The sequence below is a fragment of the Haemorhous mexicanus genome, chromosome 7, assembly GCF_027477595.1.
Source record: "Haemorhous mexicanus isolate bHaeMex1 chromosome 7, bHaeMex1.pri, whole genome shotgun sequence".
Classification (NCBI taxonomy): Eukaryota; Metazoa; Chordata; class Aves; order Passeriformes; family Fringillidae; genus Haemorhous; species Haemorhous mexicanus.
The window spans coordinates 9631200-9655336 of record NC_082347.1 but is presented as its reverse complement, the minus strand read 5'-3'; positions in this window follow the sequence as shown (position 1 = coordinate 9655336).

The following is a 24137-nucleotide window of genomic DNA, read 5'->3' as shown; positions in this document are numbered from 1 at the left end:
TCCCCGAGTGAAGCTGGCACCAGTGCCAAGTCAGGCTGGCTTGACAGTGCCAAGTACTTGCTGCAATCTGACACCAAGTACCTGGGCTGGTGACTTTTGTTTCTTAGGTGGAAGGGCCTGCCTATGTGTTCCAGGGCCTGTGGCTCAGAGTGGCCGGCTGGCTCCTGAAATTCGGCATTGCGCAGGATTCCTCCCCGACTGAAGCTGGCGCCATTGCTAGGTCAGGCTGGATTGACCGTGCCAAGTACTTGCTGCAATCTGACACCAAGAACCTGGGCTGCTGACTTTTGTTTCTTAGGTGGAAGGGCCTGCCTATGTGTTCCAGGGCCTGTGGCTCAGAGTGGCCGGCTGGCTCCTGAAATTCGGCATTGCGCAGGATGCCTCCCTGACTGAAGCTGGCACCAGAGCCAAGTCAGGCTGGATTGACAGTGCCAAGTACTGTCTGCAATCTGACACCAAGAACCTGGTCTGGTGACTTTTGTTTCTTAGGTGGAAGGGCCTGCCTATGTGTTCCAGGGCCTGTGGCTCAGAGTGGAGGGCTGGCTCCTGAAATTCGGCATTGCGCAGGATTCCTCCCCAAGTGAAGCTGGCGCCATTGCCAGCTCAGGCTGGATTGACAGTGCCAAGTACCTGCTGCAATCTGACACCAAGAACCTGGGCTGGTGACTTTTGTTTCTTAGGTGGAAGGGCCTGCCTATGTGTTCCAGGGCCTGTGGCTCAGAGTGGCGGGCTGGCTCCTGAAATTCGGCATTGCGCAGGATGCCTCCCCGAGTGAAGCTGGCACCAGTGCCAAATCAGGCTGGATTGACAGTGCCAAGTACCTGCTGCAAACTGACACCAAGAACATGGGCTGGTGACTTTTGTTTCTTAGGTGGAAGGGCCTGCCTATGTGTTCCAGGGCCTGTGGCTCAGAGTGGAGGGCTGGCTCCTGAAATTCGGCATTGCGAAGGATGCCTCCCCGACTGAAGCTGGCACCAGTGCCAAGTCAGGCTGGATTGACAGTGCCAAGTACTTGCTGCAATCTGACACCAAGTACCTGGGCTGGTGACTTTTGTTTCTTAGGTGGAAGGGCCTGCCTATGTGTTCCAGGGCCTGTGGCTCAGAGTGGCGGGCTGGCTCCTGAAATTCGGCATTGCGCAGGATTCCTCCCCGACTGAAGCTGGCGCCATTGCTAGGTCAGGCTGGATTGACCGTGCCAAGTACTTGCTGCAATCTGACACCAAGAACCTGGGCTGCTGACTTTTGTTTCTTAGGTGGAAGGGCCTGCCTATGTGTTCCAGGGCCTGTGGCTCAGAGTGGCCGGCTGGCTCCTGAAATTCGGCATTGCGCAGGATGCCTCCCTGACTGAAGCTGGCACCAGAGCCAAGTCAGGCTGGATTGACAGTGCCAAGTACTTGCTGCAATCTGACACCAAGAACCTGGTCTGGTGACTTTTGTTTCTTAGGTGGAAGGGCCTGCCTATGTGTTCCAGGGCCTGTGGCTCAGAGTGGAGGGCTGGCTCCTGAAATTCGGCATTGCGCAGGATTCCTCCCCAAGTGAAGCTGGCGCCATTGCCAGCTCAGGCTGGATTGACAGTGCCAAGTACCTGCTGCAAACTGACACCAAGAACCTGCGCTGGTGACTTTTGTTTCTTAGGTGGAAGGGCCTGCCTATGTGTTCCAGGGCCTGTGGCTCAGAGTGGCCGGCTGGCTCCTGAAATTCGGCATTGCGCAGGATGCCTCCCCGAGTGAAGCTGGCACCTGAGCCAAGTCAGGCTGGATTGACAGTGCCAAGTACCTCCTGCAATCTGACTCCAAGGACCTGGGCTGGTGACTTTTGTTTCTTAGGTGGAAGGGCCTGCCTATGTGTTCCAGGGCCTGTGGCTCAGAGTGGCGGGCTGGCTCCTGAAATTCGGCATTGCGCAGGATGGCTCCCCGAGTGAAGCTGGCACCAGAGCCAAGTCAGGCTGGATTGACAGTGCCAAGTACCTGCTGCAAACTGACACCAAGAACATGGGCTGGTGACTTTTGTTTCTTAGGTGGAAGGGCCTGCCTATGTGTTCCAGGGCCTGTGGCTCAGAGTGGAGGGTTGGCTCCTGAAATTCGGCATTGCGCAGGATGCCTCCCCGAGTGAAGCTGGCACCAGTGCCAAGTCAGGCTGGATTGACAGTGCCAAGTACTTGCTGCAATCTGACACCAAGTACCTGGGCTGGTGACTTTTGTTTCTTAGGTGGAAGGGCCTGCCTATGTGTTCCAGGGCCTGTGGCTCAGAGTGGCGGGCTGGCTCCTGAAATTCGGCATTGCGCAGGATTCCTCCCCGACTGAAGCTGGCGCCATTGCTAGGTCAGGCTGGATTGACCATGCCAAGTACTTGCTGCAATCTGACACCAAGAACCTGGGCTGCTGACTTTTGTTTCTTAGGTGGAAGGGCCTGCCTATGTGTTCCAGGGCCTGTGGCTCAGAGTGGCCGGCTGGCTCCTGAAATTCGGCATTGCGCAGGATGGCTCCCCGAGTGAAGCTGGCACCAGAGCCAAGTCAGGCTGGATTGACAGTGCCAAGTACCTCCTGCAAACTGACACCAAGAACCTGGTCTGGTGACTTTTGTTTCTTAGGTGGAAGGGCCTGCCTATGTGTTCCAGGGCCTGTGGCTCAGAGAGGCCGGCTGGCTCCTGAAATTCGGCATTGCGCAGGATGCCTCCCCGAGTGAAGCTGGCACCAGTGCCAAGTCAGGCTGGATTGACAGTGCCAAGTACCTGCTGCAAACTGACACCAAGAACCTGGTCTGGTGACTTTTGTTTCTTAGGTGGAAGGGCCTGCCTATGTGTTCCAGGGCCTGTGGCTCAGAGTGGCCGGCTGGCTCCTGAAATTCGGCATTGCGCAGGATGCCTCCCCAAGTGAAGCTGGCACCAGAGCCAAGTCAGGCTGGATTGACAGTGCCAAGTACCTGCTGCAAACTGACACCAAGAACCTGGGCTGGTGACTTTTGTTTCTTAGGTGGAAGGGCCTGCCTATGTGTTCCAGGGCCTTTGGCTCAATGTGGCCGGCTGGCTCCTGAAATTCGGCATTGCGCAGGATTCCTCCCCGAGTGAAGCTGGCACCAGTGGCAAGTCAGGCTGGATTGACAGTGCCAAGTACCTCCTGCAATCTGACACCAAGAACCTGGGCTGGTGACTTTTGTTTCTTAGGTGGAAGGGCCTGCCTATGTGTTCCAGGGCCTGTGGCTCAGAGTGGCCGGCTGGCTCCTGAAATTCGGCATTGCGCAGGATGCCTCCCCGACTGAAGCATGCACCAGTGCCAAGTCAGGCTGGATTGACAGTGCCAAGTACCTGCTGCAAACTGACTCCGAGAACCTGGGTTGCTGTCTTTTGTTTTTAGTTGGAAGGGCCTGCCTATGTGTTCCAGGGCCTTTGGCTCAGAGTGGTTGGCTGGCTCCTGAAATTCGGCATTGTGCAGGATGCCTCCCCGACTGAAGCTGGCACCAGAGCCAGGTCAGGCTGGCTTGACAGTGCCAAGTACCTCCTGCAAACTGACACCAAGAACCTGGGCTGGTGACTTTTGTTTCTTAGGTGGAAGGGCCTGCCTATGTGTTCCAGGGCCTGTGGCTCAGAGTGGCCGGCTGGCTCCTGAAATTCGGCATTGCGCAGGATTCCTCCCCAAGTGAAGCTGGCGCCATTGCCAGCTCAAGCTGGATTGACAGTGCCAAGTACCTGCTGCAATCTGACACCAAGAACCTGGCCTGGTGACTTTTGTTTCTTAGGTGGAAGGGCCTGCCTATGTGTTCCAGGGCCTGTGGCTCAGAGTGGCCGGCTGGCTCCTGAAATTCGGCATTGTGCAGGATTCCTCCCCGAGTTAAGCTGGCACCAGTGGCAAGTCAGGCTGGATTGACAGTGCCAAGTACCTGCTGCAATCTGACACCAAGAACCTGGGCTGGTGACTTTTGTTTCTTAGGTGGAAGGGCCTGTCTATGTGTTCCAGGGCCTGTGGGTCAGAGTGGCCGGCTGGCTCCTAAACTCGGCATTGCGCAGGATGCCTCCCCGAGTGAAGCTGGCACCAGTGCCAAGTCAGGCTGTATTGACAGTGCCAAGTACCTCCTGCAATCTGACACCAAGAACCTGGGCTGGTGACTTTTGTTTCTTAGGTGGAAGGGCCTGCCTATGTGTTCCAGGGCCTGTGGCTCAGAGTGGAGGGCTGGCTCCTGAAATTCGGCATTGCGCAGGATGCCTCCCCGACTGAAGCTGGCACCAGAGCCAACTCAGGCTGGATTGACAGTGCCCAATATCTCCTGCAAACTGACACCAAGAACCTGGGCTGGTGACTTTTGTTTCTTAGGTGGAAGGGCCTGCCTATGTGTTCCAGGGCCTGTGGCTCAGAGTGGCCGGCTGGCTCCTGAAATTCGGCATTGCGCAGGATGCCTCCCCGACTGAAGCTGGCACCAGTGCCAGGTAAGGCTGGATTGACAGTGCCAAGTACCTCCTGCAATCTGACACCAAGGACCTGGTCTGGTGACTTGTTTCTTAGGTGGAAGGGCCTGCCTATGTGTTCCAGGGCCTTTGGCTCAGCGTGGCCGGCTGGCTCCTGAAATTCGCCATTGCGCAGGATTCCTCCCCGAGTGAAGCTGGCACCAGTGCCAAGTCAGGCTGGATTGACAGTGCCAAGCACTTGCTGCAAACTGACACCAAGAACCTGGGCTGGTGACTTTTGTTTCTTAGGTGGAAGGGCCTGCCTATGTGTTCCAGGGCCTGTGGCTCAGAGTGGCCGGCTGGCTCCTGAAATTCGGCACTGCTCAGGATTCCTCCCCGAGTGAAGCTGGCACCAGAGCCAAGTCAGGCTGGATTGACAGTGCCAAGTACCTCCTGCAATCTGACACCAAGAACCTGGTCTGGTGACTTTTGTTTCTTAGGTGGAAGGGCCTGCCTATGTGTTCCAGGGCCTGTGGCTCAGAGTGGCCGGCTGGCTCCTGAAATTCGGCATTGCTCAGGATGCCTCCCCGACTGAAGCTGGCACCAGTGCCAAGTCAGGCTGGATTGACAGTGCCAAGTACCTCCTGCAAACTGACACCAAGAACCTGGCCTGGTGACTTTTGTTTCTTAGGTGGAAGGGCCTGCCTATGTGTTCCAGGGCCTGTGGCTCAGAGTGGCGGGCTGGCTCCTGAAATTCGGCATTGCGCAGGATGCCTCCCCGACTGAAGCTGGCACCAGTGCCAAGTCAGGCTGGATTGACAGTGCCAAGTACCTCCTGCAAACTGACACCAAGAACCTGGGCTGGTGACTTTTGTTTCTTAGGTGGAAGGGCCTGCCTATGTGTTCCAGGGCCTGTGGCACAGAGTGGAGGGCTGGCTCCTGAAATTCGGCATTGCGCAGGATTCCTCCCAGACCAAACCATGCACCAGTGGCAAGTCAGGCTAGATTGACAGTGCCAAGTACCTCCTGCAAACTGACACCAAGAACCTGGGCTGGTGACTTTTGTTTCTTAGGTGGAAGGGCCTGCCTATGTGTTCCAGGGCCTGTGGCTCAGCGTGGCCGGCTGGCTCCTGAAATTCGGCATTGCGCAGGATGCCTCCCTGACTGAAGCTGGCACCAGAGCCAAGTCAGACTGGATTGACAGTGCCAAGTATCTCCTGCAAAATGACACCAAGGACCTGGGCTGGTGAATATTGTTTCTTAGGTGGAAGGGCCTGCCTATGTGTTCCAGGGCTTGTGGCTCAGAGTGGCGGGCTGGCTCCTGAAATTCGGCATTGCGCAGGATTCCTCCCCAAGTGAAGCTGGCACCAGAGCCAAGTCAGGCTGGATTGACAGTGTCAAGTACCTCCTGCAAAATGACACCAAGAACCTGGGCTGGTGACTTTTGTTTCTTAGGTGGAAGGACCTGCCTATGTGTTCCAGGGCCTGTGGCTCAGAGTGGAGGGCTGGCTCCTGAAATTCGGCATTGCGCAGGATTCCTCCCCGAGTGAAGCTGGCACCAGAGCCAAGTCAGGCTGGATTGACAGTGCCAAGTACCTGCTGAAAACTGACACCAAGAACCTGGTCTGGTGACTTTTGTTTCTTAGGTGGAAGGGCCTGCCTATGTGTTCCAGGGCCTGTGGCTCAGAGTGGCCGGCTGGCTCCTGAAATTCGGCATTGCGCAGGATGCCTCCCCGAGTGAAGCTGGCACCTGAGCCAAGTCAGGCTGGATTGACAGTGCCAAGTACCTCCTGCAATCTGACACCAAGGACCTGGGCTGGTGACTTTTGTTTCTTAGGTGGAAGGACCTGCCTATGTGTTCCAGGGCCTGTGGCTCAGAGTGGCCGGCTGGCTCCTGAAATTCGGCATTGCGCAGGATTCCTCCCCGACTGAAGCGGGCACCAGTGGCAAGTCAGGCTGGAATGACAATGCCAAGCACTTGCTGCAAACTCACACCAAGAACCTGGGTGGCTCTCTTTTGTTTCTTAGGTGGAAGGGCCTGCCTATGTGTTCCAGGGCCTGTGGCTCAGAGTGGCCGGCTGGCTCCTGAAATTCGGCATTGCGCAGGATGCCTCCCCGACTGAAGCTGGCACCAGTGCCAAGTCAGGCTGGATTGACAGTGCCAAGTACCTCCTGCAAACTGACACCGAGAACCAGGGTTGCTCTCTTTTGTTTTTAGTTGGAAGGGCCGGCCTATGTGTTCCAGGGCCTGTGGCTCAGCGTGGCCGGCTGGCTCCTGAAATTCGGCATTGCGCAGGATGCCTCCCCGACTGAAGCTGGCACCAGAGCCAAGTCAGACTGGATTGACAGTGCCAAGTATCTCCTGCAAAATGACACCAAGAACCTGGTCTGGTGACTATTGTTTCTTAGGTGGAAGGGCTTGCCTATGTTTTCCAGGGCCCGTGGCTCAGAGTGGCGGGCTGGCTCCTGAAATTCGGCATTGCGCAGGATTCCTCCCCGAGTGGTGCTGGCACCAGTGGCAAGTCAGGCTGGATTGACAGTGCCAAGTACTTGCTGCAAACTGTCACCAAGAACCTGGGTGGCTCTCTTTTGTTTCTTTGGTGGAAGGGCCTGCCTATGTGTTCCAGGGCCTGTGGCTCAGTGTGGCCGGCTGGCTCCTGAAATTCGGCATTGCGCAGGATGCCTCCCCGACTGAAGCTGGCACCAGTGCCAAGTCAGGCTGGATTGACAGTGCCAAGTACCTGCTGCAAACTGACACCAAGAACCTGGCCTGGTGACTTTTGTTTCTTAGGTGGAAGGGCCTGACTATGTGTTCCAGGGCCTGTGGCTCAGAGTGGAGGGCTGGCTCCTGAAATTCGGCATTGCGCAGGTTGCCTCCCTGACTGAAGCTGGCACCAGTGCCAAGTCAGGCTGGATTGACAGTGTCAAGCACTTGCTGCAATCTGACACCAAGTACCTGGGCTGGTGACTTTTGTTTCTTAGGTGGAAGGGCCTGCCTATGTGTTCCAGGGCCTTTGGCACGGAGTGGAGGTCTGGCTCCTGAAATTCGGCATTGCGCAGGATGCCTCCCCAAGTGAAGCTGGCACCAGAGCCAAGTCAGGCTGGATTGACAGTGCCAAGTACCTGCTGCAAACTGACACCAAGAACCTGGGCTGGTGACTTTTGTTTCTTAGGTGGAAGGGCCTGCCTATGTGTTCCAGGGCCTGTGGCTCAGAGTGGCCGGCTGGCTCCTGAAATTCGGCATTGCGCAGGATTCCTCCCCGAGTGAAGCTGGCACCAGTGCCAAGTCAGGCTGGATTGACAGTGCCAAGTACCTGCTGCAAACTGACACCAAGAACCTGGGCTGGTGACTTTTGTTTCTTAGGTGGAAGGGCCTGCCTATGTGTTCCAGGGCCTGTGGCTCAGAGTGGCCGGCTGGCTCCTGAAATTCGGCATTGCGCAGAATGCCTCCCCGACTGAAGCTGGCACCAGTGCCAAGTCAGGCTGGATTGACAGTGCCAAGTACCTCCTGCAATCTGACACCAAGAACCTGGTCTGGTGACTTTTGTTTCTTAGGTGGAAGGGCCTGCCTATGTGTTCCAAGGCCTGTGGGTCAGAGTGGCCGGCTGGCTCCTGAAATTCGGCATTGCGCAGGATGCCTCCCCGACTGAAGCTGGCACCAGAGCCAAGTCAGGCTGGATTGACAGTGCCAAGTACCTCCTGCAATCTGACACCAAGAACCTGGTCTGGTGACTTTTGTTTCTTAGGTGGAAGGGCCTGCCTATGTGTTCCAGGGCCTGTGGCTCAGAGTGGCCGGCTGGCTCCTGAAATTCGGCATTGCGAAGGATGCCTCCCCGACTGAAGCTGGCACCAGAGCCAAGTCAGGCTGGATTGACAGTGCCAAGTACCTCCTGCAATCTGACACCAAGAACCTGGGCTGGTGACTTTTGTTTCTTAGGTGGAAGGGCCTGCCTATGTGTTCCAGGGCCTGTGGCTCAGAGTGGAGGGCTGGCTCCTGAAATTCGGCATTGCGCAGGATTCCTCCAAGACCAAAGCATGCACCAGTGGCAAGTCAGGCTAGATTGACAGTGCCAAGTACCTCCTGCAATCTGACTCCAAGGACCTGGGCTGCTGACTTATGTTTCTTAGGTGGAAGGGCCTGCCTATGTGTTCCATGGCCTGTGGCTCAGAGTGGCCGGCTGGCTCCTGAAATTCGGCATTGCGCAGGATGCCTCCCCGACTGAAGCTGGCACATGAGACAAGTCAGGCTGGATTGACAGTGTCAAGTACCTCCTGCAAAATGACACCAAGAACCTGGGCTGGTGACTTTTGTTTCTTAGGGGGAAGGACCTGCCTATGTGTTCCAGGGCCTGTGGCTCAGAGTGGAGGGCTGGCTCCTGAAATTCGGCATTGCGCAGGATTCCTCCCTGACTGAAGCTGGCACCAGTGCCAAGTCAGGCTGGATTGACAGTGCCAAGTACCTGCTGCAATCTGACACCAAGAACCTGGTCTGGCGACTTTTGTTTCTTAGGTGGAAGGGCCTGCCTATGTGTTCCAGGGCCTGTGGCTCAGAGTGGCCGGCTGGCTCCTGAAATTCGGCATTGTGCAGGATGCCTCCCCGACTGAAGCTGGCACCAGAGCCAGGTCAGGCTGGATTGACAGTGCCAAGTACTTGCTGCAATCTGACACCAAGAACCTGGGGGGCTCTCTTTTGTTTCTTAGGTGGAAGGGCCTGCCTATGTGTTCCAGGGCCTGTGGCTCCGAGTGGCCGGCTGGCTCCTGAAATTCGGCATTGCGCAGGATGCCTCCCCGACTGAAGCTGGCACCAGAGCCAAGTCAGGCTGGATTGACAGTGCCAAGTACCTCCTGCAATCTTACACCAAGAACCTGGGCTGGTGACTTTTGTTTCTTAGGTGGAAGGGCCTGCCTATGTGTTCCAGGGCCTGTGGCTCAGCGTGGCCGGCTGGCTCCTGAAATTCGGCATTGCGCAGGATGCCTCCCTGACTGAAGCTGGCACCAGAGCCAAGTCAGACTGGATTGACAGTGCCAAGTATCTCCTGCAAAATGACACCAAGGACCTGGGCTGGTGACTATTGTTTCTTAGGTGGAAGGGCCTGCCTATGTGTTCCAGGGCCTGTGGCTCAGAGTGGCGGGCTGGCTCCTGAAATTCGGCATTGCGCAGGATTCCTCCCCAAGTGAAGCTGGCACCAGAGCCAACTCAGGCTGGATTGACAGTGCCAAGTACCTGCTGCAAACTGACACCAAGAACCTGGGCCGGTGACTTTTGTTTCTTAGGTGGAAGGGCCTGCCTATGTGTTCCAGGGCCTGTGGCTCAGAGTGGCCGGCTGGCTCCTGAAATTCGGCATTGCGCAGGATGCCTCCCCGACTGAAGCTGGCACCAGTGCCAAGTCAGGCTGGATTGACAGTGCCAAGTACCTGCTGCAAACTGACACCGAGAACCTGGGTTGCTCTCTTTTGTTTTTTGTTGGAAGGGCATGCCTATGTGTTCCAGGGCCTGTGGCTCAGAGTGGTTGGCTGGCTCCTGAAATTTGGCATTGCGCAGGATGCCTCCCCGAGTGAAGCTGGCACCAGTGCCAAGTCAGGCTGGATTGACAGTGCCAAGTACCTCCTGCAATCTGACACCAAGAACCTGGGCTGGTGACTTTTGTTTCTTAGGTGTTAGGGCCTGCCTATGTGTTCCAGGGCCTGTGGCTCAGAGTGGCCGGCTGGCTCCTGAAATTCGGCATTGCGCAGGATGCCTCCCCGACTGAAGCTGGCACCAGAGCCAAGTCAGGCTGGATTGACAGTGCCAAGTACCTGCTGCAAAATGACACCAAGAACCTGGGCTGGTGACTTTTGTTTCTTAGGTGGAAGGGCCTGCCTATGTGTTCCAGGGCCTGTGGCTCAGAGTGGAGGGCTGGCTCCTGAAATTCGGCATTGCGCAGGATTCCTCCAAGACCAAAGCATGCACCAGTGGCAAGTCAGGCTAGATTGACAGTGCCAAGTACCTCCTGCAATCTGACTCCAAGGACCTGGGCTGCTGACTTATGTTTCTTAGGTGGAAGGGCCTGCCTATGTGTTCCAGGGCCTGTGGCTCAGAGTGGCCGGCTGGCTCCTGAAATTCGGCATTGCGCAGGATGCCTGCCCAAGTGAAGCTGGCACATGAGACAAGTCAGGCTGGATTGACAGTGTCAAGTACCTCCTGCAAAATGACACCAAGAACCTGGGCTGGTGACTTTTGTTTCTTAGGGGGAAGGACCTGCCTATGTGTTCCAGGGCCTGTGGCTCAGAGTGGAGGGCTGGCTCCTGAAATTCGGCATTGCGCAGGATTCCTCCCCGACTGAAGCTGGCACCAGAGCCAAGTCAGGCTGGATTGACAGTGCCAAGTACCTGCTGAAAACTGACACCAAGAACCTGATCTGGTGACTTTTGTTTCTTAGGTGGAAGGGCCTGCCTATGTGTTCCAGGACCTGTAGCTCAGAGTGGCCGGCTGGCTCCTGAAATTCGGCATTGCGCAGGATGCCTCCCCGAGTGAAGCTGGCACCTGAGCCAAGTCAGGCTGGATTGACAGTGCCAAGTACCTCCTGCAATCTGACACCAAGGACCTGGGCTGGTGACTTTTGTTTCTTAGGTGGAAGGGCCTGCCTATGTGTTCCAGGGCCTGTGGCTCAGAGTGGCCGGCTGGCTCCTGAAATTCGGCATTGCGCAGGATTCCTCCCCGACTGAAGCGGGCACCAGTGGCAAGTCAGGCTGGAATGACAATGCCAAGCACTTGCTGCAAACTGACTCCAAGAACCTGGGTGGCTCTCTTTTGTTTCTTAGGTGGAAGGGCCTGCCTATGTGTTCCAGGGCCTGTGGCTCAGAGTGGCCGGCTGGCTCCTGAAATTCGGCATTGCGCAGGATGCCTCCCCGAGTGAAGCTGGCACCAGTGCCAAGTCAGGCTGGATTGACAGTGCCAAGTACCTGCTGCAAACTGACAACAAGAACCTGGGCTGGTGACTTTTGTTTCTTAGGTGGAAGGGCCTGCCTATGTGTTCCAGGGCCTGTGGCTCAGAGTGGCCGGCTGGCTCCTGAAATTCGGCATTGCGCAGAATGCCTCCCCGAGTGAAGCTGGCACCAGTGCCAAGTCAGGCTGGATTGACAGTGCCAAGTCCCTGCTGCAAACTGACACCAAGAACCTGGGCTGGTGACTTTTGTTTCTTAGGTGGAAGGGCCTGCCTATGTGTTCCAGGGCCTGTGGCTCAGAGTGGCCGGCTGGCTCCTGAAATTCGGCATTGCGCAGAATGCCTCCCCGACTGAAGCTGGCACCAGTGCCAAGTCAGGCTGGATTGACAGTGCCAAGTACCTCCTGCAATCTGACACCAAGAACCTGGTCTGGTGACTTTTGTTTCTTAGGTGGAAGGGCCTGCCTATGTGTTCCAGGGCCTGTGGGTCAGAGTGGCCGGCTGGCTCCTGAAATTCGGCATTGCGCAGGATGCCTCCCCGACTGAAGCTGGCACCCGAGCCAAGTCAGGCTGGATTGACAGTGCCAAGTACCTCCTGCAATCTCACACCAAGAACCTGGTCTGGTGACTTTTGTTTCTTAGGTGGAAGGGCCTGCCTATGTGTTCCAGGGCCTGTGGCTCAGAGTGGCCGGCTGGCTCCTGAAATTCGGCATTGCGAAGGATGCCTCCCCGACTGAAGCTGGCACCAGAGCCAAGTCAGGCTGGATTGACAGTGCCAAGTATCTCCTGCAAAATGACACCAAGGACCTGGGCTGGTGAATATTGTTTCTTAGGTGGAAGGGCCTGCCTATGTGTTCCAGGGCTTGTGGCTCAGAGTGGCGGGCTGGCTCCTGAAATTCGGCATTGCGCAGGATTCCTCCCCAAGTGAAGCTGGCACCAGAGCCAAGTCAGGCTGGATTGACAGTGTCAAGTACCTCCTGCAAAATGACACCAAGAACCTGGGCTGGTGACTTTTGTTTCTTAGGGGGAAGGACCTGCCTATGTGTTCCAGGGCCTGTGGCTCAGAGTGGAGGGCTGGCTCCTGAAATTCGGCATTGCGCAGGATTCCTCCCCGAGTGAAGCTGGCACCAGAGCCAAGTCAGGCTGGATTGACAGTGCCAAGTACCTGCTGAAAACTGACACCAAGAACCTGGTCTGGTGACTTTTGTTTCTTAGGTGGAAGGGCCTGCCTATGTGTTCCAGGACCTGTAGCTCAGAGTGGCCGGCTGGCTCCTGAAATTCGGCATTGCGCAGGATGCCTCCCCGAGTGAAGCTGGCACCTGAGCCAAGTCAGGCTGGATTGACAGTGCCAAGTACCTCCTGCAATCTGACACCAAGGACCTGGGCTGGTGACTTTTGTTTCTTAGGTGGAAGGACCTGCCTATGTGTTCCAGGGCCTGTGGCTCAGAGTGGCCGGCTGGCTCCTGAAATTCGGCATTGCGCAGGATTCCTCCCCGACTGAAGCGGGCACCAGTGGCAAGTCAGGCTGGAATGACAATGCCAAGCACTTGCTGCAAACTCACACCAAGAACCTGGGTGGCTCTCTTTTGTTTCTTAGGTGGAAGGGCCTGCCTATGTGTTCCAGGGCCTGTGGCTCAGAGTGGCCGGCTGGCTCCTGAAATTCGGCATTGCGCAGGATGCCTCCCCGACTGAAGCTGGCACCAGTGCCAAGTCAGGCTGGATTGACAGTGCCAAGTACCTGCTGCAAACTGACACCGAGAACCTGGGTTGCTCTCTTTTGTTTTTAGTTGGAAGGGCCGGCCTATGTGTTCCAGGGCCTGTGGCTCAGCGTGGCCGGCTGGCTCCTGAAATTCGGCATTGCGCAGGATGCCTCCCCGACTGAAGCTGGCACCAGAGCCAAGTCAGACTGGATTGACAGTGCCAAGTATCTCCTGCAAAATGACACCAAGAACCTGGTCTGGTGACTATTGTTTCTTAGGTGGAAGGGCTTGCCTATGTTTTCCAGGGCCCGTGGCTCAGAGTGGCGGGCTGGCTCCTGAAATTCAGCATTGCGCAGGATTCCTCCCCGAGTGGTGCTGGCACCAGTGGCAAGTCAGGCTGGATTGACAGTGCCAAGTACTTGCTGCAAACTGTCACCAAGAACCTGGGTGGCTCTCTTTTGTTTCTTTGGTGGAAGGGCCTGCCTATGTGTTCCAGGGCCTGTGGCTCAGAGTGGCCGGCTGGCTCCTGAAATTCGGCATTGCGCAGGATGCCTCCCCGACTGAAGCTGGCACCAGTGCCAAGTCAGGCTGGATTGACAGTGCCAAGTACCTGCTGCAAACTGACACCAAGAACCTGGCCTGGTGACTTTTGTTTCTTAGGTGGAAGGGCCTGACTATGTGTTCCAGGGCCTGTGGCTCAGAGTGGAGGGCTGGCTCCTGAAATTCGGCATTGCGCAGGTTGCCTCCCTGACTGAAGCTGGCACCAGTGCCAAGTCAGGCTGGATTGACAGTGTCAAGCACTTGCTGCAATCTGACACCAAGTACCTGGGCTGGTGACTTTTGTTTCTTAGGTGGAAGGGCCTGCCTATGTGTTCCAGGGCCTTTGGCACGGAGTGGAGGTCTGGCTCCTGAAATTCGGCATTGCGCAGGATGCCTCCCCAAGTGAAGCTGGCACCAGAGCCAAGTCAGGCTGGATTGACAGTGCCAAGTACCTGCTGCAAACTGACACCAAGAACCTGGGCTGGTGACTTTTGTTTCTTAGGTGGAAGGGCCTGCCTATGTGTTCCAGGGCCTGTGGCTCAGAGTGGCCGGCTGGCTCCTGAAATTCGGCATTGCGCAGGATTCCTCCCCGAGTGAAGCTGGCACCAGTGCCAAGTCAGGCTGGATTGACAGTGCCAAGTACCTGCTGCAAACTGACACCAAGAACCTGGGCTGGTGACTTTTGTTTCTTAGGTGGAAGGGCCTGCCTATGTGTTCCAGGGCCTGTGGCTCAGAGTGGCCGGCTGGCTCCTGAAATTCGGCATTGCGCAGAATGCCTCCCCGACTGAAGCTGGCACCAGTGCCAAGTCAGGCTGGATTGACAGTGCCAAGTACCTCCTGCAATCTGACACCAAGAACCTGGTCTGGTGACTTTTGTTTCTTAGGTGGAAGGGCCTGCCTATGTGTTCCAAGGCCTGTGGGTCAGAGTGGCCGGCTGGCTCCTGAAATTCGGCATTGCGCAGGATGCCTCCCCGACTGAAGCTGGCACCAGAGCCAAGTCAGGCTGGATTGACAGTGCCAAGTACCTCCTGCAATCTGACACCAAGAACCTGGTCTGGTGACTTTTGTTTCTTAGGTGGAAGGGCCTGCCTATGTGTTCCAGGGCCTGTGGCTCAGAGTGGCCGGCTGGCTCCTGAAATTCGGCATTGCGAAGGATGCCTCCCCGACTGAAGCTGGCACCAGAGCCAAGTCAGGCTGGATTGACAGTGCCAAGTACCTCCTGCAATCTGACACCAAGAACCTGGGCTGGTGACTTTTGTTTCTTAGGTGGAAGGGCCTGCCTATGTGTTCCAGGGCCTGTGGCTCAGAGTGGAGGGCTGGCTCCTGAAATTCGGCATTGCGCAGGATTCCTCCAAGACCAAAGCATGCACCAGTGGCAAGTCAGGCTAGATTGACAGTGCCAAGTACCTCCTGCAATCTGACTCCAAGGACCTGGGCTGCTGACTTATGTTTCTTAGGTGGAAGGGCCTGCCTATGTGTTCCATGGCCTGTGGCTCAGAGTGGCCGGCTGGCTCCTGAAATTCGGCATTGCGCAGGATGCCTCCCCGACTGAAGCTGGCACATGAGACAAGTCAGGCTGGATTGACAGTGTCAAGTACCTCCTGCAAAATGACACCAAGAACCTGGGCTGGTGACTTTTGTTTCTTAGGGGGAAGGACCTGCCTATGTGTTCCAGGGCCTGTGGCTCAGAGTGGAGGGCTGGCTCCTGAAATTCGGCATTGCGCAGGATTCCTCCCTGACTGAAGCTGGCACCAGTGCCAAGTCAGGCTGGATTGACAGTGCCAAGTACCTGCTGCAATCTGACACCAAGAACCTGGTCTGGCGACTTTTGTTTCTTAGGTGGAAGGGCCTGCCTATGTGTTCCAGGGCCTGTGGCTCAGAGTGGCCGGCTGGCTCCTGAAATTCGGCATTGTGCAGGATGCCTCCCCGACTGAAGCTGGCACCAGAGCCAGGTCAGGCTGGATTGACAGTGCCAAGTACTTGCTGCAATCTGACACCAAGAACCTGGGGGGCTCTCTTTTGTTTCTTAGGTGGAAGGGCCTGCCTATGTGTTCCAGGGCCTGTGGCTCCGAGTGGCCGGCTGGCTCCTGAAATTCGGCATTGCGCAGGATGCCTCCCCGACTGAAGCTGGCACCAGAGCCAAGTCAGGCTGGATTGACAGTGCCAAGTACCTCCTGCAATCTTACACCAAGAACCTGGGCTGGTGACTTTTGTTTCTTAGGTGGAAGGGCCTGCCTATGTGTTCCAGGGCCTGTGGCTCAGCGTGGCCGGCTGGCTCCTGAAATTCGGCATTGCGCAGGATGCCTCCCTGACTGAAGCTGGCACCAGAGCCAAGTCAGACTGGATTGACAGTGCCAAGTATCTCCTGCAAAATGACACCAAGGACCTGGGCTGGTGACTATTGTTTCTTAGGTGGAAGGGCCTGCCTATGTGTTCCAGGGCCTGTGGCTCAGAGTGGCGGGCTGGCTCCTGAAATTCGGCATTGCGCAGGATTCCTCCCCAAGTGAAGCTGGCACCAGAGCCAAGTCAGGCTGGATTGACAGTGCCAAGTACCTGCTGCAAACTGACACCAAGAACCTGGTCTGGTGACTTTTGTTTCTTAGGTGGAAGGGCCTGCCTATGTGTTCCAGGGCCTGTGGCTCAGAGTGGCCGGCTGGCTCCTGAAATTCGGCATTGCGCAGGATGCCTCCCCGACTGAAGCTGGCACCAGTGCCAAGTCAGGCTGGATTGACAGTGCCAAGTACCTGCTGCAAACTGACACCGAGAACCTGGGTTGCTCTCTTTTGTTTTTTGTTGGAAGGGCATGCCTATGTGTTCCAGGGCCTGTGGCTCAGAGTGGTTGGCTGGCTCCTGAAATTTGGCATTGCGCAGGATGCCTCCCCGAGTGAAGCTGGCACCAGTGCCAAGTCAGGCTGGATTGACAGTGCCAAGTACCTCCTGCAATCTGACACCAAGAACCTGGGCTGGTGACTTTTGTTTCTTAGGTGTTAGGGCCTGCCTATGTGTTCCAGGGCCTGTGGCTCAGAGTGGCCGGCTGGCTCCTGAAATTCGGCATTGCGCAGGATGCCTCCCCGACTGAAGCTGGCACCAGAGCCAAGTCAGGCTGGATTGACAGTGCCAAGTACCTGCTGCAGAATGACACCAAGAACCTGGGCTGGTGACTTTTGTTTCTTAGGTGGAAGGGCCTGCCTATGTGTTCCAGGGCCTGTGGCTCAGAGTGGAGGGCTGGCTCCTGAAATTCGGCATTGCGCAGGATTCCTCCAAGACCAAAGCATGCACCAGTGGCAAGTCAGGCTAGATTGACAGTGCCAAGTACCTCCTGCAATCTGACTCCAAGGACCTGGGCTGCTGACTTATGTTTCTTAGGTGGAAGGGCCTGCTTATGTGTTCCAGGGCCTGTGGCTCAGAGTGGCCGGCTGGCTCCTGAAATTCGGCATTGCGCAGGATGCCTCCCCAAGTGAAGCTGGCACATGAGACAAGTCAGGCTGGATTGACAGTGTCAAGTACCTCCTGCAAAATGACACCAAGAACCTGGGCTGGTGACTTTTGTTTCTTAGGGGGAAGGACCTGCCTATGTGTTCCAGGGCCTGTGGCTCAGAGTGGAGGGCTGGCTCCTGAAATTCGGCATTGCGCAGGATTCCTCCCCGAGTGAAGCTGGCACCAGAGCCAAGTCAGGCTGGATTGACAGTGCCAAGTACCTGCTGAAAACTGACACCAAAAACCTGGTCTGGTGACTTTTGTTTCTTAGGTGGAAGGGCCTGCCTATGTGTTCCAGGACCTGTAGCTCAGAGTGGCCGGCTGGCTCCTGAAATTCGGCATTGCGCAGGATGCCTCCCCGAGTGAAGCTGGCACCTGAGCCAAGTCAGGCTGGATTGACAGTGCCAAGTACCTCCTGCAATCTGACACCAAGGACCTGGGCTGGTGACTTTTGTTTCTTAGGTGGAAGGACCTGCCTATGTGTTCCAGGGCCTGTGGCTCAGAGTGGCCGGCTGGCTCCTGAAATTCGGCATTGCGCAGGATTCCTCCCCGACTGAAGCGGGCACCAGTGGCAAGTCAGGCTGGAATGACAATGCCAAGCACTTGCTGCAAACTGACTCCAAGAACCTGGGTGGCTCTCTTTTGTTTCTTAGGTGGAAGGGCCTGCCTATGTGTTCCAGGGCCTGTGGCTCAGAGTGGCCGGCTGGCTCCTGAAATTCGGCATTGCGCAGGATGCCTCCCCGACTGAAGCTGGCACCAGTGCCAAGTCAGGCTGGATTGACAGTGCCAAGTACCTGCTGCAAACTGACAACAAGAACCTGGGCTGGTGACTTTTGTTTCTTAGGTGGAAGGGCCTGCCTATGTGTTCCAGGGCCTGTGGCTCAGAGTGGCCGGCTGGCTCCTGAAATTCGGCATTGCGCAGAATGCCTCCCCGAGTGAAGCTGGCACCAGTGCCAAGTCAGGCTGGATTGACAGTGCCAAGTACCTCCTGCAAACTGACACCAAGAACCTGGGCTGGTGACTTTTGTTTCTTAGGTGGAAGGGCCTGCCTATGTGTTCCAGGGCCTGTGGCTCAGAGTGGCCGGCTGGCTCCTGAAATTCGGCATTGCGCAGAATGCCTCCCCGACTGAAGCTGGCACCAGTGCCAAGTCAGGCTGGATTGACAGTGCCAAGTACCTCCTGCAATCTGACACCAAGAACCTGGTCTGGTGACTTTTGTTTCTTAGGTGGAAGGGCCTGCCTATGTGTTCCAGGGCCTGTGGGTCAGAGTGGCCGGCTGGCTCCTGAAATTCGGCATTGCGCAGGATGCCTCCCCGACTGAAGCTGGCACCCGAGCCAAGTCAGGCTGGATTGACAGTGCCAAGTACCTCCTGCAATCTCACACCAAGAACCTGGTCTGGTGACTTTTGTTTCTTAGGTGGAAGGGCCTGCCTATGTGTTCCAGGGCCTGTGGCTCAGAGTGGCCGGCTGGCTCCTGAAATTCGGCATTGCGAAGGATGCCTCCCCGACTGAAGCTGGCACCAGAGCCAAGTCAGGCTGGATTGACAGTGCCAAGTACCTCCTGCAATCTGACACCAAGAACCTGGGCTGGTGACTTTTGTTTCTTAGGTGGAAGGGCCTGCCTATGTGTTCCAGGGCCTGTGGCTCAGAGTGGAGGGCTGGCTCCTGAAATTCGGCATTGCGCAGGATTCCTCCAAGACCAAAGCATGCACCAGTGGCAAGTCAGGCTAGATTGACAGTGCCAAGTACCTGCTGCAATCTGACTGCAAGGACCTGGGCTGCTGACTTATGTTTCTTAGGTGGAAGGGCCTGCCTATGTGTTCCATGGCCTGTGGCTCAGAGTGGCCGGCTGGCTCCTGAAATTCGGCATTGCGCAGAATGCCTCCCCGACTGAAGCTGGCACATGAGACAAGTCAGGCTGGATTGACAGTGTCAAGTACCTCCTGCAAAATGACACCAAGAACCTGGGCTGGTGACTTTTGTTTCTTAGGGGGAAGGACCTGCCTATGTGTTCCAGGGCCTGTGGCTCAGAGTGGAGGGCTGGCTCCTGAAATTCGGCATTGCGCAGGATTCCTCCCTGACTGAAGCTGGCACCAGTGCCAAGTCAGGCTGGATTGACAGTGCCAAGTACCTGCTGCAAACTGACACCAAGAACCTGGGCTGGTGACTTTTGTTTCTTAGGTGGAAGGGCCTGCCTATGTGTTCCAGGGCCTGTGGCTCAGAGTGGCCGGCTGGCTCCTGAAATTCGGCATTGCGCAGGATGCCTCCCCGACTGAAGCTGGCACCAGAGCCAAGTCAGGCTGGATTGACAGTGCCAAGTACCTCCTGCAATCTGACTCCAAGGACCTGGGCTGGTGACTATTGTTTCTTAGGTGGAAGGGCCTGCCTATGTGTTCCAGGGCCGGTGGCTCAGAGTGGCCGGCTGGCTCCTCAAATTCGGCATTGCGCAGGATTCCTCCCCGACTGAAGCTGGCACCAGAGCCAAGTCAGGCTGGATTGACAGTGCCAAGTACTTGCTGCAAACTGTCACCAAGAACCTGGGCTGGTGACTTTTGTTTCTTAGGTGGAAGGGCCTGCCTATGTGTTCCAGGGCCTGTAGCTCAGAGTGGAGGGCTGGGTCCTGAAATTCGGCATTGCGCAGGATTCCTCCAAGACCAAAGCATGCACCAGTGGCAAGTCAGGCTAGATTGACAGTGCCAAGTACCTCCTGCAATCTGACTCCAAGGACCTGGGCTGCTGACTTTTGTTTCTTAGGTGGAAGGGCCTGCCTATGTGTTCCAGGGCCTGTGGCTCAGAGTGGCCGGCTGGCTCCTGAAATTCGGCATTGCGCAGAATGCCTCCCCGACTGAAGCTGGCACCAGTGCCAAGTCAGGCTGGATTGACAGTGCCAAGTACCTCCTGCAATCTGACACCAAGAACCTGGTCTGGTGACTTTTGTTTCTTAGGTGGAAGGGCCTGCCTATGTGTTCCAAGGCCTGTGGGTCAGAGTGGCCGGCTGGCTCCTGAAATTCGGCATTGCGCAGGATGCCTCCCCGACTGAAGCTGGCACCAGAGCCAAGTCAGGCTGGATTGACAGTGCCAAGTACCTCCTGCAATCTGACACCAAGAACCTGGTCTGGTGACTTTTGTTTCTTAGGTGGAAGGGCCTGCCTATGTGTTCCAGGGCCTGTGGCTCAGAGTGGCCGGCTGGCTCCTGAAATTCGGCATTGCGAAGGATGCCTCCCCGACTGAAGCTGGCACCAGAGCCAAGTCAGGCTGGATTGACAGTGCCAAGTACCTCCTGCAATCTGACACCAAGAACCTGGGCTGGTGACTTTTGTTTCTTAGGTGGAAGGGCCTGCCTATGTGTTCCAGGGCCTGTGGCTCAGAGTGGAGGGCTGGCTCCTGAAATTCGGCATTGCGCAGGATTCCTCCAAGACCAAAGCATGCACCAGTGGCAAGTCAGGCTAGATTGACAGTGCCAAGTACCTCCTGCAATCTGACTCCAAGGACCTGGGCTGCTGACTTATGTTTCTTAGGTGGAAGGGCCTGCCTATGTGTTCCATGGCCTGTGGCTCAGAGTGGCCGGCTGGCTCCTGAAATTCGGCATTGCGCAGGATGCCTCCCCGACTGAAGCTGGCACATGAGACAAGTCAGGCTGGATTGACAGTGTCAAGTACCTCCTGCAAAATGACACCAAGAACCTGGGCTGGTGACTTTTGTTTCTTAGGGGGAAGGACCTGCCTATGTGTTCCAGGGCCTGTGGCTCAGAGTGGAGGGCTGGCTCCTGAAATTCGGCATTGCGCAGGATTCCTCCCTGACTGAAGCTGGCACCAGTGCCAAGTCAGGCTGGATTGACAGTGCCAAGTACCTGCTGCAATCTGACACCAAGAACCTGGTCTGGCGACTTTTGTTTCTTAGGTGGAAGGGCCTGCCTATGTGTTCCAGGGCCTGTGGCTCAGAGTGGCCGGCTGGCTCCTGAAATTCGGCATTGTGCAGGATGCCTCCCCGACTGAAGCTGGCACCAGAGCCAGGTCAGGCTGGATTGACAGTGCCAAGTACTTGCTGCAATCTGACACCAAGAACCTGGGTGGCTCTCTTTTGTTTCTTAGGTGGAAGGGCCTGCCTATGTGTTCCAGGGCCTGTGGCTCCGAGTGGCCGGCTGGCTCCTGAAATTCGGCATTGCGCAGGATGCCTCCCCGACTGAAGCTGGCACCAGAGCCAAGTCAGGCTGGATTGACAGTGCCAAGTACCTCCTGCAATCTTACACCAAGAACCTGGGCTGGTGACTTTTGTTTCTTAGGTGGAAGGGCCTGCCTATGTGTTCCAGGGCCTGTGGCTCAGCGTGGCCGGCTGGCTCCTGAAATTCGGCATTGCGCAGGATGCCTCCCTGACTGAAGCTGGCACCAGAGCCAAGTCAGACTGGATTGACAGTGCCAAGTATCTCCTGCAAAATGACACCAAGGACCTGGGCTGGTGACTATTGTTTCTTAGGTGGAAGGGCCTGCCTATGTGTTCCAGGGCCTGTGGCTCAGAGTGGCGGGCTGGCTCCTGAAATTCGGCATTGCGCAGGATTCCTCCCCAAGTGAAGCTGGCACCAGAGCCAAGTCAGGCTGGATTGACAGTGCCAAGTACCTGCTGCAAACTGACACCAAGAACCTGGTCTGGTGACTTTTGTTTCTTAGGTGGAAGGGCCTGCCTATGTGTTCCAGGGCCTGTGGCTCAGAGTGGCCGGCTGGCTCCTGAAATTCGGCATTGCGCAGGATGCCTCCCCGACTGAAGCTGGCACCAGTGCCAAGTCAGGCTGGATTGACAGTGCCAAGTACCTGCTGAAAAACTGACACCGAGAACCTGGGTTGCTCTCTTTTGTTTTTTGTTGGAAGGGCATGCCTATGTGTTCCAGGGCCTGTGGCTCAAAGTGGTTGGCTGGCTCCTGAAATTTGGCATTGCGCAGGATGCCTCCCCGACTGAAGCTGGCACCAGTGCCAAGTCAGGCTGGATTGACAGTGCCAAGTACCTCCTGCAATCTGACACCAAGAACCTGGGCTGGTGACTTTTGTTTCTTAGGTGTTAGGGCCTGCCTATGTGTTCCAGGGCCTGTGGCTCAGAGTGGCCGGCTGGCTCCTGAAATTCGGCATTGCGCAGGATGCCTCCCCGACTGAAGCTGGCACCAGAGCCAAGTCAGGCTGGATTGACAGTGCCAAGTACCTGCTGCAAAATGACACCAAGAACCTGGGCTGGTGACTTTTGTTTCTTAGGTGGAAGGGCCTGCCTATGTGTTCCAGGGCCTGTGGCTCAGAGTGGAGGGCTGGCTCCTGAAATTCGGCATTGCGCAGGATTCCTCCAAGACCAAAGCATGCACCAGTGGCAAGTCAGGCTAGATTGACAGTGCCAAGTACCTCCTGCAATCTGACTCCAAGGACCTGGGCTGCTGACTTATGTTTCTTAGGTGGAAGGGCCTGCCTATGTGTTCCAGGGCCTGTGGCTCAGAGTGGCCGGCTGGCTCCAGAAATTCGGCATTGCGCAGGATGCCTCCCCAAGTGAAGCTGGCACATGAGACAAGTCAGGCTGGATTGACAGTGTCAAGTACCTCCTGCAAAATGACACCAAGAACCTGGGCTGGTGACTTTTGTTTCTTAGGGGGAAGGACCTGCCTATGTGTTCCAGGGCCTGTGGCTCAGAGTGGAGGGCTGGCTCCTGAAATTCGGCATTGTGCAGGATTCCTCCCCGAGTGAAGCTGGCACCAGAGCCAAGTCAGGCTGGATTGACAGTGCCAAGTACCTGCTGAAAACTGACACCAAGAACCTGGTCTGGTGACTTTTGTTTCTTAGGTGGAAGGGCCTGCCTATGTGTTCCAGGACCTGTAGCTCAGAGTGGCCGGCTGGCTCCTGAAATTCGGCATTGCGCAGGATGCCTCCCCAAGTGAAGCTGGCACCTGAGCCAAGTCAGGCTGGATTGACAGTGCCAAGTACCTCCTGCAATCTGACACCAAGGACCTGGGCTGGTGACTTTTGTTTCTTAGGTGGAAGGACCTGCCTATGTGTTCCAGGGCCTGTGGCTCAGAGTGGCCGGCTGGCTCCTGAAATTCGGCATTGCGCAGGATTCCTCCCCGACTGAAGCGGGCACCAGTGGCAAGTCAGGCTGGAATGACAATGCCAAGCACTTGCTGCAAACTGACTCCAAGAACCTGGGTGGCTCTCTTTTGTTTCTTAGGTGGAAGGGCCTGCCTATGTGTTCCAGGGCCTGTGGCTCAGAGTGGCCGGCTGGCTCCTGAAATTCGGCATTGCGCAGGATGCCTCCCCGACTGAAGCTGGCACCAGTGCCAAGTCAGGCTGGATTGACAGTGCCAAGTACCTGCTGCAAACTGACACCAAGAACCTGGGCTGGTGACTTTTGTTTCTTAGGTGGAAGGGCCTGCCTATGTGTTCCAGGGCCTGTGGCTCAGAGTGGCCGGCTGGCTCCTGAAATTCGGCATTGCGCAGAATGCCTCCCCGACTGAAGCTGGCACCAGTGCCAAGTCAGGCTGGATTGACAGTGCCAAGTACCTCCTGCAAACTGACACCAAGAACCTGGGCTGCTGACTTATGTTTCTTAGGTGGAAGGGCCTGCCTATGTGTTCCAGGGCCTGTGGCTCAGAGTGGCCGGCTGGCTCCTGAAATTCGGCATTGCGCAGAATGCCTCCCCGACTGAAGCTGGCACCAGTGCCAAGTCAGGCTGGATTGACAGTGCCAAGTACCTCCTGCAATCTGACACCAAGAACCTGGTCTGGTGACTTTTGTTTCTTAGGTGGAAGGGCCTGCCTATGTGTTCCAGGGCCTGTGGCTCAGAGTGGAGGGCTGGCTCCTGAAATTCGGCATTGCGCAGGATGCCTCCCCGACTGAAGCTGGCACCCGAGCCAAGTCAGGCTGGATTGACAGTGCCAAGTACCTCCTGCAATCTCACACCAAGAACCTGGTCTGGTGACTTTTGTTTCTTAGGTGGAAGGGCCTGCCTATGTGTTCCAGGGCCTGTGGCTCAGAGTGGCCGGCTGGCTCCTGAAATTCGGCATTGCGAAGGATGCCTCCCCGACTGAAGCTGGCACCAGAGCCAAGTCAGGCTGGATTGACAGTGCCAAGTACCTCCTGCAATCTGACACCAAGA